Consider the following 19,407-nt stretch of genomic DNA (forward strand, 5'->3'; position numbering starts at 1 on the left):
TTGCTCAACACCTTGAAGAAGTAGTCAAAAGCTTGTTCATTATCATGATAAAGATCCTCAATAGATCTTTGCACTTGTTGTCCTTCCTGTTGGTCTTGATCGATAGCATTACCAATGTAGGGATTAAAAATCCCTTCAAACTCATCGTCCCAAAGACCACAAACTTCGTCTACTTGATCATTAAAAATCTCTTGAGTTGATAGAGACAACTCTCCTCCTTTCTTATTTTGGCCAATGAGGCCATCCTCTTCACTTGTCATGGGTGAGCTTTTCAAGCTCTCTTTGTTACAATTCTCTTGCTCTTTTGATGGAGCATCATCAACTTTCTTTTTCCATTGGAATTCCGACTTCTTCCTCTCATCCTTCCGGCTATAATGATCAACCATAAAACATGGTTCATGCAAACGGGGAGCTCTCATGGTCTTGTCAAGATTGAAAGTTATGCTCTCATCCCCCACTTCTAGAGTGAGCTCTCCATGCTTCACATCTATCACCTCACCCGCGGTGTGCAAGAAAGGTCTACCTAGAATGATTGGAATATTGGAGTCTTCTTCCATATCAACAATGACAAAGTCCACCGGGATGAAAAATTTCCCAACTTTTACGGGAACATCTTCCCATATCCCTAATGGTGTCTTCGTCGATCTATCGGCCATTTGGAGTATGATATTGGTACATTTAAGCTCTCCCATCCCTAACCTTTTACTTACCGAATACGGCATAACACTCACACTAGCCCCTAGATCACATAAGGCTTTGTTGATCGTTGTGTCGCCAATGGTACACGGTATTGAGAAGCTTCCCGGATCTTAAAGTTTCGGAGGTGAACTCCCTTGAAGGATTGCACTACTCACCTTAGTGAAGGCGATAGTTTCAAGCTTCCGGATCGACTTCTTTTTCGTAAGGATGTCTTTTATATACTTTGCATAGGCCGGCACATGATTGATTAATTCCGTGAAAGGAATCGAGACTTCCAAATTCTTCACAATTTCCATAAATTTTCCAAGTTGGTCATCAAATTTGGGCTTGGCTTGACGACTTGGAAAAGGAAGTCTAATCACAATGGGTTCTTTCTCCTTGGCCTTGTCTTCACTTTTCTTTGAAACTTCTTCTTTTGATGGTTCTCCATCCTTGGATTTTTGCACAACTTCTTCTTTGTCACTAACTTCCACAACTTCATCCTCAACTTACTTCTTTGGTGCTTCATACCTCGTACCACTCCTCAAGTGGATGGCACTAACCGTTTCATGTCTTGGGGGATTACTTTGAGGTGGTAATTGCCCCTTTTGTCTTTGTGAGCTTGAAGATGCTAGTTGAGTCAATTGGGTTTCCAACATTTTGGTGTGGGCTAGGATGTTGTTGATGGTGATTTCCTTTGCTTGATTATCCTTTTGCATTTGAGTGAAAAACTCTTGTTGATTCTTTTGCATTTGGAGGACCGCTTTTTTAACATCAAAACCTTGGTCATTTTGTTGTTTGTATGGAGTTTGATTTTGGTAACCTTGGTTTTGGTTGTAAAAAGGTCTTTGATTTTGGTTTCTCATGGGAGGTGGGGTGTATGTTGGTTGAGGGTTTTGAACATTTTGGCATTTGTATGAGAGATTTGGGTGGAATTTGGTGTTTTCATTGTAATAATTTAAATAAGGGGTACCACTCTTGTATGCTTGAAAAGCATTCACTTGTTCATTTGTTCCCCTACATTCACTTTGGTCATGTCCCAAAGTTCCACAATTCTCACATATCCCACTTGGGATTGATGAAGATGCCGTCATGGCATTAACATGATGCTTTGATGATTTTGAGGCTTCTTCAAGTCTAGCTATAGATTTTTTGAACTTCAAATTGATGGTATCAATGTGAGCACTAAGTTGAGCACCCAATTGAGTAATAGAGTTCACTTCATGCTTTCCTCCTCTAGTAGCCTTGCGAGGTCTACTATATTGTGAATTTTGGACCGCCATTTCCTCAATCTTGTTCCAAGTTTGATTATCGTCAACTTCGGTGAACATACCATTTGATCCCATATTGAGAATGTTTCTTGAGTCTTCATAAAGACCATTCCAAAATTGTTGTACCAAGAACCACTTGCTAAGCCCATGATGAGGACATGAGCGACAAATTCCTTTAAATCGCTCCCAAGCTTCATACAAGGATTCTTCATCTCTTTGCTTAAAGCCCGTAATTTGAGCTCTTAGCATGTTAGTCTTTTCCGTTTGGTAGAACTTTTTGTAGAAAGCTAGAGCCAATTTCTTCCAAGAGTCAATTCCGAGAGTAGCCTTATCAAGGCCTTTCAACCATTGTTTTGTGGTGCCAATTAGAGAAAAAGGAAATAAGACCCATCGAATTTGGTCTTGAGTTACACCGGTTTGAGAAATCGCATCACAATAGTCACAAAAAGTCTCCATGTGAGAGTGAGGGTCTTCACTAGGCATCCCCCTAAATTGGCTTCTTTCGACTAATTGGATAAATGCGGATTTGGCAATGAAATTTCCGGTTAAGTGTTGTGGTGTGGGAGTACCATTGGGTAGGTTCTCCTCGGTTGGTACGGAATGTGATGAAAATTTAGGCATTGTGGGTTGATTTTGTGTTGGATTTTGTGTTGGGTTCTCCTCACCTTCTCTTGCAAAAGGGTTGACGAACTCAACAGCATTTGGCTGAATATCTACAACCTCACCAATACCTCTCAAAGTACCTCTAGCAAGTCTTCTATTGTTTGTCAAAGTCCTTTCAATTTCGTGATCAAAGGGTAACAAGTTACCTTGTGATCTTCTAGACATGCAAAATATCAAACAACTTGAAATCAATTAGAACAAACCTTGAGAAGTTTTACTTCCCCAAGGCAAAGAAAGACACAACTAATAACAATCTAAGAAAATCTAAATCAAGTTAACACCGTCCCCGACAAAGGCGCCATTTTTGGTCGGTCTCTCTTGAAAGGTTTAGTTTTCGGTACTTGTTGTTAGGAGCACCTAGACCAAAACAATATTTATAACTCCACAAACAACTCTACTTTTAGTAAAGAGGCAAGTAAAGGTCGGATCCCAAGGGATGGGAATGGAGATGAGATTTTCAATTGCAACTAGCGGTGTTTAGGGGTGTCACAATTTGAGGTTTGAATAGAAGATCACTAAACTAAAAAGCAATGAAAGTAAACAAGAAAGATGATTAAAAAGGGATGTAAACAATTGATAAAAGGCACTAGGGTGTCATGGGGTCATAGGGGATTCATGGGAATTGATCATACAAACATATTCTCAAATTATAAGCAAGCAATTATTGTTGTGATGGATCGAGTTGGTTTATATCTTACAATCCTAGGAAAGTTTGAGTCCCGGAGCCGAATCGATTAGATTGTACAACACCTACAAGTCGACTTAATTTTCCCTACTCAACTATATGCATGTTCTAATGAGACTCGAGTTGGTTTATGTCTTACAAGTCTTATTGAAAAGATAGGTGATGGGTGAAAAAATGCAAGGATTCATAGGCTCGCATTTCATCAAACATAACATGTGCATAAGTTGAGATCACAACAAGCAAGCAAATAAACTATGAAAACATATTAATTTAAGCATGAATCATTCCCCATGTTGGTTTCCCCTAATTACCCATTAACCCTAGCTAAGGAAACTATTCACTCATTATCATCTTGAACATGCTAGCAAGGTTGTCAATCATACCAACAAAGTAAAACATGATGAATAAATGAAGATAATTAACAATAATTAAAAAGGGATTAAGAGGATTATACCTACTAATGATTCCAAAAATAAAGCAAAGAATAATAGAAGTACTTGATGATTAATTGGAAGGTTGTCAATCTAGCTCCCAATAATAACCCAAATAATCTTCAATTACCCAAAATGAAAGATGAACAAAAGAGAGATTAAGGAAATGAGATTTGTATTAAGACTTGATTAAAAGTTGATTAAAAGATTAAAGAGAGATTAGAATGATATAAACTACACTAGAGATTGCTAAGAAGAACATGATTATCTAATTAGACTATTGGGGTATTTATAGTGGGGATTAGGTACACAAATTAGGGTTTACTAAGGGCTTAAATGACGATTAAGTCCTTGAGGAATCGCTCCTCTCAGAAAATATGCGAGTCTCCTTTTTGCTAGTCTTTCCCGAGGTATGCGCATCCTTCATAGAACAAGTAGAAGACGGATTAGCTGTCACACAATCCGAGCGTCCAGGGCACGGGACGGGCGGATTGTGGGTCTTTTGGACGAGCGGTTTTGTGGGGGTGGACGGGCGGATTGTGGTGGTTTTGGACGAGCGTCCTTCTAAGGAAGACGCTCGGATTACTTGTCTTGGACGGGCGGATTGTGGGCAATCCGCTCGGATTGTAGATCAGCTTCTTCCTTTCTTCTTTTCTTCCTTTCTCTTCATACAATCCTTGTGGATTTCCTCGGGGGTGCAAGGATCTTTTCTCATCATTGCCCATCTACTATAGTATGTACAAATGCCTTCTAGTCTTGTCTTCTCTTTGATGCTTGGTCATTGAATTCAATCAATTTAGCTCCATTTTGCCATGAAAATGCAAGGTTTGCACTCCTTTCCTACCAAGGGATCAAAACCTCAAAGAATATGCAAAACAAAGGACTAAAGACAATAAATGACCCAAATATGCACTAAAAAGCATGGGAACAAGGCTAATTCGGGGACTAAATATGCTCAAATAATGGTCACATCAATCTATTATCTATTCAACAAGACTTGTAAGATATAAACGAACTCGAGTCTTGTTAGACCATGCATAGAAGTGAATAGGAATAAAGTAAGTCGACTTGTAGGTGTTGTACAGTCTTGACCGACTTGACTCCGAGATCCAAATCTTCCTATGAATCGTAAGACATAAACTAACTCGGTTCCATTACAACAATAATTGCTTGAAACTATGAAAACATGTTTGTATGATCACCACCATTAATCCCCTATGAACCCATGACACCCTAGTTCCTTAATATATTGTTTACAAAACCCCACTTTAGTTGCTTATTTTGCTTTCATTTCTTTACTTTTCATTGTTAAAGTAGTGTAGCTTGATACCTCAAATCTCAACCTAATTTGTGACACCCTAAGACATACCTTTCTACAACCGATAACTTAATTCAATACCCGTCCTTTGGAATCCGACCTTTACTTACCACTCTACTAAGAGTAGTTTGTTTAGTTATAAATATTGTTTTGGTTGGTTGACTTAGACGACAAAGTTTTAAACCGCACCAAAAATGGCGCCGTTGCCGGGGACGGTGTTCAATTGAATTGTTTTCATTTGTTGTTTTTAGTTGTGTCTTTCTTAATCTTAGGGAAGTCAAACTCCTCAAGGTAGTTTTAATTGTTTTCTAGTTGTTTGCTTTTTGCCTGTCTAGGAGATCACAAGGTATACTTTTGCCTATTGACCCAAGATTGAAAGAACCTTGACCAATCTTAGAAGAACCGTTAGAAGGGCTTCGACAAGTTTAGGTATTGGAGAACTTGTGGACATCGGTGTTATCCAATTGGATAGTGTTGTGTTTACCAACCCTCTTGCAAGAGAAGGAGAGGAGAACCCAATTCAAAACCAACCACAAAATCAACCCACAATGCCTAAATTTTCATCTCATTCCGTACCTACCGAGGAGAACCTACCAAATGGTACTCCAACACCACCTCACTTAACCGGTAATTTCATTGCCAAATACGCATTCATACAATTAGTTGAGAGAAGTCAATTTGGAGGGATGCCTAGTGAAGATCCTCATCTACATATGGAGACTTTTTGTGACTATTGCGATGCTATCTCTCAAATCGGAGTGACCCAAGATCAAATTCTATGGGTGTTGTTTCCTTTTTCCTTGATCGGAACCCCAAAGCAATGGTTGAAGAGCCTAGACAAGGCTACCCTTGGTAATGACTCATGGAAGAAGTTAGTACTTGCCTTCTACAAGAAATTCTATTCTCCGGAGAAGACTAACATGTTGAGAGCCCAAATCACCGGGTTCAAGCAAAGGGATGAGGAATCATTATAAGAAGCATGGGAGAGATTTAAGGACACTTGTCGCTCTTGTCCACACCATGGACATAGTGAATGGTTCCTTGTTCAACAGTTTTGGAATGGCTTATATGAAGACTCACGAAATGTGCTTAATATGAGCTCCAATGGGAGGTTCACCGAGGTTGATGACAACCAAACATGGGCTAAAATCGAAGAAATGGCGGTTCATAATTATCAATATAGTAGACCACGAAAGGCCACTAGAGAAGGGAAGCATGAGGTGGATTCCATCACACAATTGGGTACTCAACTAAGTGGTCATATCGATACCATAAACTTGAAGTTTGAGAAAGACAAGACCAAGCATGATGAAGCTTCTAAATCACCCAAACAACATGTCAATGCTATGATGGCATCATCCTCAATCCCAAATGGAGTCTGTGAAAGTTGTGGAACCTTGGGACATGATCAAGATGAATGTAGAGGAACAAGTGAATGCTTTACAAGCATACAAAAATGATACACCTTATTCCAACTATTATAATGAGAATACCAAATTCCATCCAAATCTTTCATACAAAAGCCAAAATGTCCAAAACCCTAAACCTATAAACACACCACCTCCAATGAGAAATCCTACTCAAAGACCATACTAAAATCAACCCAATGACCAAGCTTTTGATGTTCAAAAAGCGGTCCTCCAAATGCAAAAGAGCTAACAATATTTCTTTGCTCAGATGCAAACGAATAGTCAAGCCAAATAAACTGCTATCAACAATATCCTTGCTCACACCAAAATGTTGGAGACTCAATTGTCTCAATTGGCCTCTTCTAGCTCCCAAAGACAAAAGGGACAATTACCTCCTCAAGGTAATCCTCCCACAAGACATGAGACCATCAATGATATCCACTTGAGGAGCGGTACTAGATATGAGGGACCAAAGATGAAAATTGAAGAAGGAATTGTTGAAGAGAATGATAAGCAAAGTGATGTGATTGAATCACTAAGGAGGAATCCTAAGGTGGTAGAGACAATTACCAATGACTCCTCAAAGAAGAGAAGTGAAGAGAAGGCTAAAGAAGTTGAGAAAGAGCCTATTGTGATTAGACTCCCATTCCCAAGTCGCTAAACTAAGCCTAAGTTTGATGAGCAACTTGGAAAGTTCATGGAGATTGTGAAGAACTTAGAGGTTTATATACCATTCATGAAGCTAATCCATCATGTTCAGGCCTCTATTCAAAGTACATGAAAGGCATCCTTACCAAGAAGAAGTCCATCCGAAAATTGGAAACCATTGCCTTTACTAAGGTAAGTAGTGCAATTCTACAAGGGAATTCCCCTCCAAAGCTCAAAGATCCGGGAAGCTTCTCCATTCCATGTACCATTGGTGATACCACAATCAACAAGGCACTATGTGATCTAGGTGTAAGTGTGAGTGTCATTCCATATTCGGTGTGTGAAAGACTGAGAGTGGGAGAGCTCAAGAGCACCAACATGACCTTACAAATGGCGGATCGTTCAATAAATAAACCACTAGGGGTATGGGAAGATGTACCCGTGAGAGTTGGAAAGTTCTTCATACTGGTGGACTTTGTCATTGTTGATATGGAGGAGGATTCTAACATTCCAATCATTTTAGGAAGAGCTTTCCTACACACCGCCAAAGCAGTGATCGATGTGAAACATGGAGAGCTCACCTTGAAGTAGGTGATGAAAAAATCACTTTCAACCTTGATAAGACTATGAGAGCTCCCAACTTGTTTGAGCCTTGCTTTATGGTTGATCACTATACTCGAAAGGGTGACAAGAAGAAGATGGAACCTCCATTCAAAGAACAAAGGAAAGATGGAAATCTCAAAGAAAAGGGCAATAATACACCGCCCAATTGGAAGAAAGATATTGATGATGTTGAAATGGCTCTATTCGGAGAGCATGAAATTTTTTACAACAAGAATGAGAGCTTGCAAAGCTCACCCATGACAAGTTTTGATGAAGGCCTCATTGGCCATGATAACAAGGGAGGAGAGTTGCTCCTATCAACTCATGATCCACCCTATATAGGGGAGAAAGCAAATGAAGTTTATGGTCTATGGGATGATAAATTTGAAGGATTGATTAATCCTTACATTGGGAATACTATGACTCTAGACCAAGGCTTGATGAATCCTTGTCAACACTTTGACTCGGTTTACAACAATGAAGACAACAATGTGCAAGGGTCTATGCAAGACCTTTACCATGAAAATGAACAAGCCTTTGACTACTTCTACAAGGTGTTGAGCAACATCAATAACACCTTGGCTTTGCCACCTTGACACCTCTCACAAGAAGGAGAGTTTGGTGGAGTCCTCCCTAAACCACCATTTGTAAATATGCTAACCTCTTAACTTGCGTTTCTTTTAACTTGTACATTACTAATTTGTGTGACATGAGAGCAAGTGAGGGAAGGATTTTAATGTGCTTTAAATATGTAGTGTTTAATGATCAAGTGTGGGGAAGCACATGCCTAGGCTAATCATGCCTTTGTAATGCTACCCACGAAGAAATGAAGAACAAAAGAAGAAGATTTGACACAGGGAGAAAATCCCTACGAGCAGGCCTGAGCCCGTGGGGACTGGGAAAGGGTTGCAAAAAGAAAAACTACTCTGGAAGGAAATCTGCCCGACTCGACCTCAAGTTGAGCGAGCCAATGCTCGAGACGCCCGACCTCAGCTCAGGTCGTGGGACTTGGAGGAGCTCTTTACTGTAAACATTTGCAGTGGAAGTCAATATGCCCGTCTCCAGCACAAGTCGAGCAAGCCATATGTAAATCCGCCCGACTTGCCTTCAAGACGCCCATCTCCAGAGTCCTTCCGAAAGTTGATTTTCCACTGCCCAAAAATCCGCCCGACTCCACCTTGAGTCGCCCGTCCCGACCTACTTTATCACTAAACACGGGACCAAAACCCCTATTCTTCATTTCATTTCACTTGATTCAAACACAAACACCATTATTCCTCTCACTTCAACCTTCAAACCCTCATCCAAAAAGAACAATCTCTCATCTAAATTCACCCAAATCAAGTCCAAACTTGCTCAAATAAAAAACAAATCACTCCTTCATCAACATAAGACCATTCAAACAACGATTTCTTCAAAAAAATCATTCAATTTCTCTACGGTTGGTGAAAATTCGAAAAACCCCAAATTGATTGGGCATCCAATTGGAACTTGAAGAAAGAAGCATTCAAGCATTTACTTGGTGTGTTGATACAAGGAGTAAAGCAATGGCAAGGACCAAGGGAGGAATCAAGGCAACAAAAACACCAACATTGTCTAAAAGGCAATAGTCTTGGTACAAAGGGAGCAAGCTACTACTTCAATCGTCAATGCTATTGAGGAAGCTACTAATTCTATCCCGAAAGTAGAACAATTGAAGAACTATCCGAAGGTAACTTTCTTATCCGATAAGCATAGGCTTGCATTCAAATCCCTTGCCAAGAAAAAGATTCTAGCTACAAAATTTATATGTCAAGATGCTTTAAGTAAATTTGGTGTCCTTGAGCAAACAAAGGCATTTTTTGAGTCCATGGGATTAGCAACCCTCTTTGAAATGAATGAATTGACATACCCCTCCTTGACTTTGGAATTCATTAGTTCTTTGAGGGAGTATAAGATTGAGACTCAAAATTATGTAGAATTCCGTCTCGAAAACAAGACTAGAACGATGCTTAAAGGCGAATTTGGTAAAGTGTTTGGGCTTAAGAAGTATGACCGGTTCACAAAAAAACCATTGGAATTTGATGCCGAACCAATTTGGCTAGTTATCTCCGGTCGTAAGCTCACTACTTTCAAAGAGTTTCATGCCTTGTACATTCATCATCCGGGTATAAGGTATTGGCACAAGTTCGTGGCAAACACTTTGATTGCTATAGGAAGGAAGCCAATCACTTGACGGAATTAGACTTTGTTTACCTTGAGTCTTTCTTGAATATTGGTGGGAAACCTAAGAGTGAGTATAATGTTCTTCAACTTTTGATAAAAAGATGGTTGGATATTGAGAATGGAAATGATGGTGCGACCTTTATTGTTAATGGAGGCTTGGTGACGAGGTTGGCAAGACATGTTAACCCTGATTTCAACAAGGATAACACCTATAAATCAGTTAAAGGAAGCCACCTTCTCGACATGAGCAACTTGATTCACAAGTTTCAATGGGTCAAGCATGATAACTTGGACCATAACTATGAGTGGCTCATCAAGGATACCAAGTCCATTGTCTTACCAAGTAAGATTTATCGCATCTTCACCCACCGGACCAACTACCTCATCTCCGTTTCCAAGCAAGCCGAGACCATCATCAAAAAACAACAAAGTCTAAGAGAAGAACCCTCATCCTCCATTGTTACACCACCTTATCCCTTCGCCTACCAAGAGTTCAAAGCTAATGATGCTATGGCGAGTAATAACTACTTGATCCAACTAATGCAACACATGCATAAAGAAGCTCACAATGATTGGGTGAATGCATATTACGCCTAATATTCACCACTATACCATCTTGCTAGGCAAGGACTCCTTGATCCTTCAAGTTCTTTGCCGGATTGGGTGGATAGGAAATTGTTCTTTCCTAATGCTTCTCAAGATGAAGAAATGGATACAAGGGGAGAGGAGGAAGTTGATGATGAGAGCGGGGAAGGTAGTGGGTCTCACCAAGATGATGAGGAAGAAGAGCAAAGTTCAAGTGAAGAAGAAGATGGCGGTGAAACCTCCAGTTCAATGGAGGTAGATGATGATGATAATGAGATGTCGTGATGAGCGACAATTGATGGTAGACAAAGCATGAAAGAGGGCACTACAATGTGGGGTTGATCATTTATGCTAGTACCAACCTATTCCATTGTGAGTCTCCTACCCCTCTTTTTGCTTTGTTTTTGTCTCATGTTTCCATGACTTGTATAATATTTTAACTTGCATCACTTTGAGTTGGAGTCCTAGCACCATCAAGGGACTACCACCTCGGCCCCATTGAGGTGATTATCTTTTGCTCCCACCATGTAAAATCCAAAATGACAACTTACTTTTCATGCATTACATTTGCATGCTTGTGAATAAACTTTCCCTCTTTTTCATTAGAAATAATGTTTGGTTTGGTTTGAGGAAGTTCATTCATAAGCAAACCGAGTTAATTCAAATTAGCTCTCCGAACAATAGAAAGCATGCATCACTTAGACTAGCTTAGTTTGCATCACTTTGTTATATATTCCATATAGCTTGCATCTAGTGTAGAATCATGCATCATTCATTCCATTGCATTTGCACAATTCCCTATTGTTTTGTCCATTGGGGACAATGTCCATTCTAAGTGTGGGGATGGGGAATTCTAACACTTTCTTAACTCAAAAATTTCAAAAAATGATAAAAATTTCAAAAATCCAAAAACATGTTCTTCCCTTTGTAGTGTAGAAATATATATTGTATATATTTGTTTGTTTTTGTTCACTCCTATTACATTGGACCGACTACGCCACATTCGAGGCATGAGGAATATGAAGACCGCATGGTATGATCTTTCCTAATCTCCTTTTTCCTCTTTTATGTTAATGACAATGTGGTTTCTTTTTTTTTGATGCGGTACAAACCAATGTGACTATAGGAGTTGCATTTAGATTATATGGCATACTAGTGATAGTAGCATTTGCATTGGGTTGTATATATAATAGTTGCATCATGGCATGTAGTTGCATTTTAGGAAAATTTTGTTTAAATGTCTAGTTGGGAAGCTTGGCAAGTGTGTATAGGCCCTTGTAAATAATTTTTCTCCTTGAGACTTTGTTTGCTAGAATACCTTCAAGACACCCTAGGATATGTCATACTAGTATCTTTTGACCCATGAACTAAGGCCTAGTCAAGAGTACCTTGTGGTGTGATGACTCATTGTCTACCGTTTATTCCAAGGTGACCCTTGATGCCATGCAACCGTTCTTTCATCTCTATCATCATATTTTGGCAATACAAAAGGGAATCGGCACAAAAATCTACAATTTGAGTTCAAGTACCAAAGTGAAAATCAAAAAGTTTGCAAAAATTGCATCAATGAAAAGAGGAGCAAAAATAGACTCCTAAGTTTCAATAAAAGTGCCCTTGCTACAAAATGGGCTTACTTTGAAAATGTTCAAAAGAATGCAAAAGAAATTGCCAAGTACCAAAATTGTCAAACATCAAAAGTGGCAAAAAAATGTTCTCAAAAGTCAAATGCCACAAGAAATTGGGGGGAAACAAAACAAAAGAAAACTACCATTGAGAAACTCAAAACATTTTGATCCCTTTTATCCATTGATGATCTTTTCTTTGTTGCATGGTGGAGAGGGGACGACCCTTCTTTTTGTCTAGGCAAGAGGGGGAATTTCGCGATCCTACAGTGTTTCTAACACCTTAGGGAGCCTACTCTTGACAAAAGCATTTAGCGATTGAGGATAAAAGTACCGTAGTTTGACACAACTTGGAGGTGATTTGTTGGTATCCTTTTTGACTTAGTAGCTTGGAGAAATAATATCTATAATGGAATGTGTACCCTTAGATTGCTTTCCCTTTAGATGATTTCCGCCCCTTAGATGAGGAAAGTGGCTAGTCTTTTTGTAGATGCATCCTTTATTTGATCTTGTGTGCTTAATTGCTAGGATGCATCGCCATTTTGGCAAGCCCCACCTTGCCTTTCAAGAAGGCATCTTACCTCATAGATGTCTTGTTGTGAGTTGAAGGGGCGGAGTGAGACCTGCTAATTGTCTCACATCGCCTAGTAGTATTAATAAGGGTCATATTTTTAGTCACCTCTTTACTCGAGATGAGCAAATGTTTGGTTTGAGGATATTTGATGTGACTCATATTTGTGCACATTTAGTCCCCGAACTAGCCTCGTTCCTATGCTTTCTAGTGCTATTTAGGGTCGTTTCTTATCTTTAGTTCCCTACTTTGCATATTCTTTGAGGTTTTGTGTCATTGGTAGGAGAGGATTGCTAACCTTGCACTTATGGAGCAAAGTAGAGCTTAATGGAGTGCATCTAATGACCAAGAATCAAAGAGGAGACCATTACTAAAGACCTAAGTGAATAAATAAAGTAGAAATGGACAATGATGAAGAGCCCCACGACCTCCCAACGATCCCCACGGATCCTTATACAGTCAAAGAAGAAGAAGAAGAGCTGATTGAAGATCCGTGCGTCTCAACCCTTAATCCGGGCGCCCCGAGCCCAGATCGGGCGGCTCAGGGCTCAATGCGGGCATCTAAACTTCAGGTCGAGCGGATCCCTGGGCAGCACGAGTTTGCTTCAATGACAATCCGGGTGGCTCTCTCTAGGACTTGCAAAGCACTAATCATCTTCTTAGGGACTTAATCGTCATTTAAGCCCTTAGTTACCCTAATACTTATACTTAGTATAAATACCTCATTGTGTTAGGGGATTAATTACCAAGTTCTAATTTAGCTTTAATCAAGTTTAGATATTACTAATCAAGTTGTAATCATCCATCTCAATATTAATCAAATCTTAATTCCTCTTTAATCCTTCAAGTGTTCTTAGTTTTAGTTGGGTAGTTTGAAGATTATTTGGGTTTATTGAAGACTTGACAACTCTTCATCATTCATCAAGTGTTCTTCTATTATTCTTTGCTTATTATTTGGATCATTCTCAAGTTGGTATAATCCTTTTTACCCTTGCTTAATTATTACTTTACCCATTTACCATGTTTAACTTTGCTAATATGATTGACACCTTCATTAGCATGTTTACCATAGTCATGAGTGTGTAGTCTCCTAGCTAGGGTTAATGGGGGATTATGGGAACTATAACATGGGGGGTAGATTCATACTTAATCTAATATGTTATCATAAGATTTCTTGCTTGTTGTAATGTTAACCTATGCACATGTTATGTTTAATAAAATACTTGACTATGAAACCTCGCATTTACATATATCTCTTATCTATTCAACAAGACTTGTAAGATATAAACTAACCCGAGTCTTGTTAGACCATGCATAGAAGTGAATAGGAAGAAAGTAAGTCGATTTATAGGTGTTGTACAGTCTTGACCTACTCGGCTCCGGGACCCAAATCTTCCTATGAATCATAAGACATAAACTAACTCGGTTCCATTACAACAATAATTGATTGCAACTATGAAAACATGTTTGTATGATCACCACCATGAATCCCCTATGAACCCTTGACACCCTAGTGCCTTTAAATATTGTTTACAAAGCCCCACTTTAGTTGCTTGTTTTGCTTTCATTTCTTTACTTTTCATTGTTAAAGTAGTGTAGCTTGATACCTCAAATCTCAACCCAATTTGTGACACCCTAAGACATAGATTTCTACAACCAATAACTTAAATCAATACCCGTCCTTTGGGATCCGACCTTTACTTACCACTCTACTAAGAATAGTTTGTTTAGTTATAAATATTGTTTTGGTTGGTTGGCTTAGACGACAAAGTTTTAAACCGCACCATGTGTCCTTAATATTGATTTGCCTTTCTTATTACTAGGGAATCTTAACGAGATTAAGAACCCTAGTGAAAAAGAAGGGGGGGGGGGGGGGCAAAGGTTACCAATGCGCGTTGTGTGAAATTAACTAAGTTTTTAAGTAATACTAATTGTATAGATCTCCCTTTTTCCGATAATTTTTTTGCTTGGAGAAAAAAAGAAAAGTGATTCTGAAAATGTTTTTGAAATACTTGATAGAGCCTTAGCGTCTCCTGATTGGATTAGTAGATATCCAAACATACAGTTTGTGCATCATGCTTTCACTAGCTCCGACCATTGGCCTATCTCTGTAAAGTTTCATGACTAAGTTCAGAAAGAAGCCCTTTCTTTTCGATTTGAACTCATGTGGACTCTCCGAAATGATTTCAATAAAATGGTCAAAAATTGATGACAATACCAGTTTCATGGATTTTATATGTTATGTTTGATAAGACCGCATTTTATCCCATTTTGCTAGCGGTTTTACCCCCATTTCATCCCTTAATGCATGCAACCACTAGCTATTTAGAGTGCTGATACGTGCCTAATATATAGTCTTTTTAGCCTATTTCAGCACGTATTTCTATGCATTTTTATACTGTTTTTTATGGTATTTTGCCCCGAATTGGCTACTTTGGTTCGTTTTATCCATTTTGTAGAAATGAACGCGAAAGTAGTGGAATCGTACCCTTTTTCGTCCTTTTTGCATGCATTTAGAGGAGACGGGATTTTTCCAGAGTGAGATACTGCGTTTGAAAGCGTCATGGCATGCATTACGAGGCATTTAGGTGAGGACTTGAGCTGAAATGAAGACGAAGTACTCGATCGAGCAGTTTTGCCACTCGATCGAGTGGTTTCTACGTCCCAGATTGGTCGATCGAGTGATTTTCCACTCGATCCTTATCTTGCAGAAAGGACAGTTACTCGATCGAGTAACTTTCTACTCGATCGAGTAGATTTGCTGAGGTGATTGCTCGATCGAGTGGTTTTAATCCACTCGATCGAGTGGTTTCGCTATTTATGGGCTTTAAACAGCCCGTGTTATGTTAATTCCGCAAAAACTCATTTACTTTGCTATTTAAACCTACATTAGTTAGGTTATTAGTATCAGTTTTTACTAACTGCTTAGTATCTATCAAAACCTTTACTGCGTACTTCATTCTTCACTACTGTGACTTTATTTCGGGATTGCTTTCGCTTGGAATTTGTGTTCTTTACGCCGGATTCGCATCGATTGTAATTCTTTCTCTTCCTTTATTAATAATTAATCTTTTGTTTGCTTTAATCTCTTATTCCGTTACATTTATTCCTTTGCCCTAATTTCTCTTTATGCAATTTATTGGTTATTTCATTATGTTTACTGCTGGAAATCTATCTGCTGTCAGTTTAATTAGCGATATGAGTCGCTAAACCCCTTTCATGTTGGGATTAGAGGATCCACGGTAGGAAAGTGACGATGTAGTAAATGAATTAGACGAATTGATTACAAGGCCCTGTCACCATAGCAATTTAATTGTATTTAATCGACTTAGTTGAGTGCACACTTCTAAGTTAACCTTTAATCTGGCTAAAATTAATCCTAGATCGAAAGATTGGACTAAATAGGCCTGCTATGAACAGTAGACTACCCTGACGAGAATGAAAATTAAGTTAGTGGTATTTTAGGATAGAAAGTAGACCGAAAAGACCTTTCAACATCCGTCTTACATTAATTCGTCTAAGTCATTTACAGCCGAGTCACTGAACTACCGTAGTGAATCGAAATCCCGGCATGTCCCTCTCTATGCTTTTATTGCTCTTGCCTTATTTCTCTTACCTTTAAATCTTGTAGTTTAGAAAGCAATTCAACAGCCCCCAATTGTTACCTTAAGATTAGAATTAGGCAACTGATAATTGCACCGCCTCCCTGTGGATTCGATACTCGACTGTCTCTACTACATTTTAGTTGAGACCGTTAGGTTTTATTTTTGATAGTACACGACAGTGTCAAATTTTGGCGCCGTTGCCGGGGAGGCAATTGTTTAAATTATTAGTTGTTTTATTTTTGGTCTTTCTTTTAGTTTAAGGGGCATCCGTTCCTTAAACTATTCTTATATTTTATTTGTAGTTTCTTCTTATGCGCAGGTCACAGGGTGGTGAACTACTCCCGATCAATCCTGAGATTGAGAAGACTTTGCGTGAGTTGAGGCGATCATCTAGGATATTGCCGACAGAGTAAGAGCTGAGTACTCTGTCTAGTTACTACGAGAACGCTCTGTTTGAGGAGGATCCACCTTCATCTCCTATTTCTAATTCATCAGCTGAGACCATCACTTCTCCGGACTTTATAGAAATGGCCGAAGAAGCAAGTATTGCCAGTCACTCCGAGCCGACAGTTGCGAATCTCTATAAGGGATTTGCATTACCAGGGGAGGCAAGAAAATTCGAGCCGAAGCCGTCCTATATCAATTTGGTTGAGAGAAACCAATTCGGGGGAGCTGCAAATGAAGATGCAGCCAAGCATATGGAGACTTTCATTGATTATTGCTATTCCATACCCCCACCAACTGGCGTGACCCCAGATCAGATAAAAGAAACCATGTTTATTTTCTCACTCCGCGATGCAACAAGGGAGTGGTATAGGGATCTGGACCGAGCTGCTCATGGGATCACCGACTGGAGTTCTTTGGCTCTGGCGTTTTACAAAAAGTACTTCTCTGCCTCGAAGACTAATGTCATTAGAGCTCAGATCACGAGCTTTAAACAGGACCCTGATGATAACTTTCATGAGGCATGGGTCCGTTTCAAGAAGTTGGTGCGAACCATTCCGCACCATGGTTTCGAAAAGTGGAGTCTATGCAATCAGTTCTATAACGGGCTGTATGACGATCAGAGGGCTATCTTGGATGCTGCAGCTAGTGGCCGATTTTCGGAGAATATGGGAGAGACTAAGGGGTGGAAGATCATTGATGACTTAGCCACCCATAAAGCTGAGTATGGGAATTCCAGAGGGAATCAAAGGAGGAGTGCTGAATCTCCTTCTGTAGCTGCATTAGAGGCTCTCACGGCGAGATTCAATAAGTATGAGTTGGGAGGAGCCTCGAAAGGAGGAATCTACCATGTGAATGCTGTTTCAGACGGTCCTTTCGTTTGTAAGAGATGTGGAGGAGAGGGACATGTTTCAGATAATTGTCCAAATTCTTATGAGTCTTGTGCTGCCTTTCAACATTACAGACAGACAAACACTTATTATGAGCCGAACGTCCATCCCAATTTGAGGTGGAGTAGTCAAAATGTGCTCAATCCTACTCCTCCTCCGCACCAACAGCAACCGTATGTCCCTCCACACAAGAATCAACAAGGCTTTTAGAAGCCTCCTTCTTTCACTCCTTCTAATCAAGGTGCATAATCTTCCGGTGGGGTGAGTGAAATAAGTAGGATAAAGTCTATGTTGCAATCTATTACAAAGCAGTTTCAGCTGAGTGATCAACAGAAAGATGCGTCCATTAAGGCACGTAAAACTCAAGTTTCCCAACTAGTCGCGAATCAATCCTCGAGAAAGCAGGGTCATTTACCGACTCAAAATGAGAAGAATCCACATGAGACGGTAAATCTGATAAATTTGAGAAGCGGTCTTTCTTATGAGGGACCGGAAGTGTTGAAATCAGACCCGAGGAAGGCTAAAACTAATGGTGAACAGTGTTCTGTCGAAGAAAATAAGCTCACGGCAAAGCAAGTGCTCGATCGACTGATTATAGGTGGTCGATCGAGCAGAACTGGAGACGAAAGTGCTCGATCGAGTGGTTTTGCCACTCGATCGAGTGAACAGGAAGAACAGATTGGTCGATCGATTAGTTTATCTACTCGATCGAGTGAAGCAGAAAATGGAATTGCTCGATCGAGTGAAAATATCACTCGATCGAGTGAAATTGATGAAGAATCTACTCGATCGATTGGGTATATTGGTCGATCGAGTAGTTTTGATGACGGGAAGCTTGTTCGAGAGCCTGATAGTGCTCGTTTAAGCGAGGAATCACCGGAAAGACCTCGTTCGAGAGGTAAGAAGCGTCCAAAGGATACAGAACTTGCACCGGAAGATACATTGGAAGAGAGAAACAAGGGACTCGAGATACCAATCACGGTTCCCTTCCCGAGGCGGCTGCAGAATACTAAAGCTAATCAACAATTCGGCAAATTTGTCGAACTTCAGAAAAGCTTGGAAGTCACTGTGCCGTTCACTGAGTTGCTGACAAAGGTACCCTCTTATCTTAAGTTTATGAAAGAAATTTTATCGCGTAAGAGGACTATTTGTGATAATGAGACCGTAGCTTTGACTGAGGTGGGGTCGGCCCTATTTCAAAATAAGTTACCTCCTAAGTAGTCAGACCCGGGTAGTTTTTCAATTCCGTGTCATATCGGTACCTATTTGATTGATAATGCGTTATGCGATCTAGGCGCTAGCGTGAGTGTCTTACCATTGTCTCTAGCTAAGAGATTTGGTTTGACAAAGCTGAGTTGCACCAACATGACTGTCCAGATGGCCGACCGTAGTTTATCACGGCCATTAGGTGTAGTAGAAGACGTACCTGTCCAGATCGGGAAGTTCTTTATTCCCGTTGATTTTGTTGTCTTAGACATCCCCGAAGATGCACACACCCCTATCATTTTAGGGAGACCATTTTTATCTACTGCCCGTGCAGTTATAGACATCGGGGGGAAGACTTTGACCTTTCAGGTAGGGGACGAGGAGCTGATTTTTCATCAGTCTAAGTTCCGGAGGGCCCCCATGCAAGCTCAGCCTTGCAATGCCCTCTCTTCTATTGATCCTATTATTGACACTCCAGATGAAAATTTGGAGAATTGTGCTGCTATTGTTACCCCTCCGCCTCAGACTGAGAGCAAAAAGGAGGAAAGTTCGTCTGTTTTCTTTTCTGCAGGT

At 39.9% G+C, this 19,407-nt stretch overlaps 3 non-coding genes across 3 annotated transcripts; 1 reads left to right on the forward strand and 2 right to left on the reverse strand.

Moving 5' to 3' along the window:
* The first annotated feature begins 2,091 nt into the window (after positions 1 to 2,091).
* LOC141625002 (small nucleolar RNA R71) lies at positions 2,092 to 2,198 on the forward strand. The gene has a single exon (XR_012534806.1). It is a non-coding gene; the product is annotated as a small nucleolar RNA R71 (small nucleolar RNA).
* A 3,768-nt stretch (positions 2,199 to 5,966) lies between these two features.
* LOC141620507 (small nucleolar RNA R71) lies at positions 5,967 to 6,074 on the reverse strand. The gene has a single exon (XR_012531981.1). It is a non-coding gene; the product is annotated as a small nucleolar RNA R71 (small nucleolar RNA).
* Positions 6,075 to 17,202: 11,128 nt separating this feature from the next.
* Positions 17,203 to 17,309, reverse strand: LOC141621230 (small nucleolar RNA R71). Its single transcript, XR_012532158.1, has one exon. It is a non-coding gene; the product is annotated as a small nucleolar RNA R71 (small nucleolar RNA).
* Between the last annotated feature and the right edge of the window lie 2,098 nt (positions 17,310 to 19,407).

This window comes from Silene latifolia, chromosome 1 (assembly GCF_048544455.1).
Source record: "Silene latifolia isolate original U9 population chromosome 1, ASM4854445v1, whole genome shotgun sequence".
NCBI lineage: Eukaryota > Viridiplantae > Streptophyta > Magnoliopsida > Caryophyllales > Caryophyllaceae > Silene > Silene latifolia.